Genomic DNA, 6000 nt, shown 5'->3' with positions numbered 1-6000 from the left:
TCTTCACTAGATTAAAGTAAATTAAAATAGCAATATCACCCACTCTGTATGGTGTTTCATAGGAACCAATGACCAGAGAGAACTATTAACCCTCTCTGGTTGAGGACTCAGTCCAACTCCCATTAAACTTAGTGGACAGCCACTCATTAATTTCAACAGGAGATGGATCAGTCCCTAAAACATAGGAAATGTTCTATATCTAGGTGGTGATTGTTCAGTCAAAAATAGTTTACCAAAAATGTTACTAAGTTTTAAAGTATAATATATAAAGATATGCCCTGGGAGGTACACTTGATTCTTGACTGTCTATTAAAGTCAAACATTGGCAACTAGCGCTCTGGACTGAAGAACCATAGCTTGCAGACTTTCACCAAGTTCTGCTAAGCCATTGAGGTTTATTATTAAGCTAGTCTAAGCTCTCACTGCTGAACCATAAGAAAATGTCAAACAACTTCAAAATGTAGCTACTGAGAACATAACGGAAAATTCACATTATGGTCATGCTGCATCACAGTTTTCATATATTTAAAGGTCAAGAGGAAACATTATGATCTTCTAGTCTGACCGCCTGCATAAAATAGGTCACAATATTTCGCCCAGCAAAACTTGTGGTGGAGTTAGAGTATCTCTCTTAGAAGGACATCCATTCTTGATCTAAAGACTTCGAGTGATGGGGAACTCACCACATTCCTTGTTAAGTTCCAGTGGCTAGTTACCCTCACTTTAAAATGCATGTATATCATTTTAGTATGAATTAGTCTAGCTTTAGCTCCCACTGGATCTCACTGTGCTTTTGTCTGCTAGATAAAAAGGCCTCTACCGAACATGAAGGTGTTGAGGTGAGTGTCAGCAGAGGTTTGATGTGGAAGTTGGTAGGAATATTAAAAACTATTTTCTTTCACATACTGAAACATGGCACATAATAACTTTCCCTAATATTTCAACTACATCTTATTAAAATAACATTAGAAGCAATTTACTTGTCTTGCAGCTATTTGAGGAAAAGACGTGTTGATGACAAGTTAACTGAGCTAGTCTTGTATTTTACGGAAGTGATTTCAGTGCTTGTAAAAGGCGAGATGATAATACTGAAGAATTAATTCTCTCTATCTACAGAAGAGGTGCAGCAATAAAAGTAGCTTTCTCACACTGTCCCGCTAGTATGCCTTAGCCCTGGCCTGACAGCTCAGTCTTTGTACCCATTCAGTCCTTCCCTTTCTGGGCACTGCCAGCAAGGCAAAGGTGCCAATTGTGAAGGTGTTTTTTGTGATGTGGACATACGTCCACTAAGTACTGGACTGAGACCATCAACTTATTTCACAAAGGACACTGAAAAGACATGGTTAATTGATGACGGTGAGTCACTTCCAACCCAGGCTGCACAGGACCACACTGAGTTCTGAATCAGTACTGATTCAGAGGAAAGCATCTCCACCACTAAGTCACTAACACCACTTCCTGGAAGTATGCTGGGTCCTTCTCTAGAGGCGTGTCATCAAAAACTGTAAAGTTCTGCTTCAGCAGCTGAGATAATAGAATCAAAGAGATTAGAATATGTCTATTAAGTCTCCTATTCCATTTCCCACCTCCTCTTGTGCAGAATTGTTACACGGTACCTTATAGTGATCTATTTAGTCTGGGTTTAAATGTACCAAGTTGTTCACCTGTTCCCTGCGGAGATTATTTCATAGCCCAATACATTTGTGTCAGGAAGAACTTCCTAACACTGTCTACATTTATTCTTTCTGACAGGTGGAGTTCCAACTTGCTCTGAAAAGAATCTATATACACACTACATTGATTCCTAACTTACTGCTTTCATGAGGACTGATTTGATTGGTAACTTAAACATAAAAAACTAAAAACATCAACCTAAATTTCCTCCCCGGTCTTGGCTGTTCCTCTGTGTCATGGATTATGGTTTTCTCTGCCCAAACACTTCCTCTATGTCCCTTATATCTAGAGCTAATAAACTCCTTCACCCCGTTCACAGTGAGCACCTCCCTTCGGAATTCCAATGCCTGGTTATGCACCTTATATATATATAACTCCTCTTCATCCTTGGTGCTGGAGAAGTATAAACAATTGTACACGGTTATCGTTACAGCTGATTGGAAAATGTGTTGAAATTTTGGAATTGTTGGAAAATTCCAGCCACTGTATGAGCTACTGGAAAAATGTTTGTGGAACAATTTAATTGAAATTTTGAAAATTCCATTTTTTGACCAGCTGTCTCTGTTGTCTCCTTTATCATTGCTCAGCTAATTTCTATATATTTAGATCTCTCAATCTTATCCTATAAATCACTAGTTCCCAACCATTTGCTGGAGTAGCCTGTCTTGTGATGGATTGATAAATGGGTGTATGACAGGGTCCGTTCACTGCTAGGGGTGCCTCCTCCTGGCCACTCTGGGGATTAGCTGCTTCCAAATCAGAGGCCCCCTTCTGCTGCTCGCTGCACATCCTGCTGCTGCTCTCTCTCTGTCTCTGCAATTCCAGGTGCTCTTTCTTCGCAACTTGGCCCTCCAACCAGGTCACTATGCATATTTCCTCCTTCCAGCCTATCAAAGTCATCTTTCCTCACCAGCAGTCTCAGGCCGTCTTCCTATTCAGTGCCTCATGGTGTCACTTCCTCAGTGGCTGGCAGGGGAACCCTGGCCCACCCTCTATGCCAGGTTCCAGCTCAGGGACCCTCTAGTCAGCAGCCAAGGTCTGCTCCCTCCTGAACCTTGCTGTCTTTCTCGGAGCTTCTTCCATACCACCTGGCTTTCCTCACTTCTCTGGGTTTGCTAGCCTCACAACTCCCTCCTTCCAGGGAGTAACCATGGGTTATTTGTCTCTATACCCCCCAAACACACCTCCCTTCTCCCAGAGAGTAGCTGCAGACTGCTTCCCTTCAGCCCCCTTCTGCCATCAGCTTCCTGACTTTAAAAAGCCAGCCCAGCTTGTTCCTCTTCAGGGAGGCTCCCTCATTCACTCAGGGGATTACTTAAGCCACTTGATGTCCCTCAGCTGTGGCCTGTCTGGTTAATTGGCCCCCTTCTTAGCCTGCATTAACCTCTTAAAGGAAAGTATGGGGTGAAGACCCCTGTCACAGGGTCTCCTCGTTCTCCTTGAATTATATCCTCCACAAGTCAAGCTGCAGACAGAATGGCTACAGAAGGGCAAGGGCCAGCTTGAATTTTGTAGATTTATGCATTTTAGGTGAAATGTGTGCTGGTGCATAGGGCCTGCAGCATGGCCCCTTGTGCATTGAAGCACTATGCCTGGCTCTAGGGGTTGCGTAAGCATGCAGAATGATCAGTATAGCCTATGCATGCTGCAGAGGGGATCTCTGTGGTGAGTTCACATAGATTAGTGAAGAAGGCAGTGTTGGCAGGGAGCCCTGATAGTGGCCCTGTCACCCTGCACAACATTGTCATGGAGGAGCTGTGATCTCTATTCCATCGCTAGGGGATGTCTGTGCTGCAGCCTGTCCTGGATTTGGAGGGAGGATTTTGCCTCTTTTCTTATAATCTACCTGTACTTCACCCAATTACTCCTGTTCTCAGCACTGGAGCCTGAATGAATAGCAAGGAGAGATTCCTTCAAGTCATAGAATCATAGAATCAAAAGATTGGAAGTGACCTCATGAGGTCATCTAGTCCAACCCCCTGCTAAAGGCAGGACCATTTTCCCTAAATAATCCCAGCCAGGGTGCGGTCTAGCCGGACTTTAAATAGCTCTAAAGATGGAGATCTCTATAACACCTCCCTAGGTAACCCCTTCCAATACGTTCACCATCTCCTTGTCGAAGTTTTTTCTAATATCCAGCTGATTCCGGCAACTGCACTATCAAAACCATGTCTTGTTCTGTCCTCCGTCCCACTGAGAACGCCTAGCTCCCTCCTCTCTTGGTAGTAATCCCTCCAGTAGTTGAAGGTTGCTTGAAATCCCCCTTGTTCTTCTCTTCTGCAGGCTAATAAGCCCATTCCTTCAGTCTCTCATAAGTTATGTGCTCCAGTCCTCTACATCTTTTGTGTGCCTCGCTTTTGGACTCTCTCCAATTGTTCCACGTCCTTCTTTGTAGTGTGTGGCGCCAAAACTGGACCAATATTCAGATGGCGGGCCTCACCGAGTGGCACCGAATAGAGGGGAAATCAATCCTCCGATCTGCTGGCGCAACACTTCTACTTACAGTCACCAGTATGCTATTAGCCTTTTTGGCTACAGAGCACACTGTGAGCTATTCAACTTTCCTCTACATAACCCCAGTCCTTCTTTTTCAGCACTGCTTCTATTAGCCACAACGGTCCCCAGCCTGTAGCAGTGTCATGGGGTTTTTTCTGTCTAAAGTGCCGGACTTCCTGCATTGTCCTGTTGAAACCTCTCATGACGGTTTCTTGTGGCCCACCTTCTCCAATTTGTCTAAGTCTCTGACTGTCTATCCCTGCCCTCCAGCGTGTCCACCATCCCCAACTTTGGTGCATCTGAATTTACTTAATGTGCAAGCATCCCATCTCAAGATCATTCATGACGACATTGAATAGACGGGCCCTAGGACAGATCCCTGGGGCACACACTGTTGTCATGGTTGCCAGTAGAGAGTGTTGCCATGTACTACCCGCTGAGCCCATTGATTCAACCAGTTTTCTATCCACTTTCACCAGTCCTTCTCAACCCATACTTCCTTAGTTTGCCTGATGAGAATGCTGTGGGAACCGTGTCAAAGCCTTACTAAAGTCAAGGTATACAACATCAACAGCTTTGCCCCCATCCACAGGTCCAGTCATCTCTCGTAGAAGCAATCAGGTTGGTCAGGCTTGATTTACCATTGGTGAATCCATGCTGACTGGCTTCTGATCATTTGTTTTCTCTAAGTGTTTCAGATGTGTTCCTTCAGCACCTGCTCCATGATTTTTCCAGGGATTGAGGTGAGGTGATTGGTCTGTAGTTCCTGGATCTTCCTTTTTCCTTTCCTTAAGATAGGTATATATTTGTTTCTTCCAGTCCTCTGGGAATCTCCTGTTTGCATGAATTTTCAAAGTAATGGTCAACGGCTCTGCCATCACTCAGCTCTCCCTCAGACCCTCGGATGCAGTTTCGTTCCTAGACTTGTGCACGTCTAACGTCTGTTAAGTAGTCCCTAACTGACTCTATCAGTGGGCTGCTCTCCTTCCTTCCTTCTCTGCGTTCCCCAGTGCGTTAGTTCTGGGAGTTTGATCTTGCCCGTAAAGCTGAGTGGAAGAAGGAGATTGATCGTCTTCAGCTTTACTATATCTTCCCACTAGGTACCTGCCTATTGATAAGGACCTCACCTCCTATCCTCTTTCTTGTTGCTTACATTCTTGTAATCTTTCGGCTATTATCCTTCAATCCTGCTAGTTTCACTCAAATTGCCCTTTGGCCTTTCTGATTCTTCCCAGGCCACCGAGCATAATCGCTTATCATGCCTCCCAGTCATCTGTTCCAAGCTTCCTTTGTTGTAAGCTTCCTTCTTTTGCTGTCAATCTCACCACTGAGTTCCCTGTTAGCATTGGCACTTTCTACGCTTGCTGTTCTTTCTGCACGTTGGTATGGTATTTTCCTGTGCTCTTAGCATGGTTTCTTTAAAAAACTGCCAGCTCTCCTGGACACCCATCCCCTTCAGTCAATGTTTTGCTAAGCAGAGGGTCTAAACTAGTGGTCCCCAAACTTTTTTGTCTATGTCCCTCCCTTTACCCAGTCCATGTCCTCCCAGGAGCTGCAGCTGGGCCCGGGCCTGTGGTTGGGCCAGGAACAAGGGACTGAGGCCAGGAGCGGGGCTGTAGATGGGGCCGGAACTGCAGCTGGGGGTGGGAGTGGAGTGGAACTGGGGGAAAGCAGAGTAGGGCTAGGTGGCACTCCCTCACTGCCCCCCATGGGGGCTGGCCTGGGCCCTGCCACATTCCCCCCCGCCCCCAATGTTCCTTGGTGCCCACAGTTGGGGACCACTCGTCTAACCTGAAGAATCAAGGATCTTTCACCAGTAATTTGTGGTGA

Source organism: Chelonoidis abingdonii, chromosome 3 (genome assembly GCF_003597395.2).
Source record: "Chelonoidis abingdonii isolate Lonesome George chromosome 3, CheloAbing_2.0, whole genome shotgun sequence".
In the NCBI taxonomy this organism is placed as follows: Eukaryota; Metazoa; Chordata; order Testudines; family Testudinidae; genus Chelonoidis; species Chelonoidis abingdonii.
Note: the sequence above shows the minus strand (reverse complement) of the source record.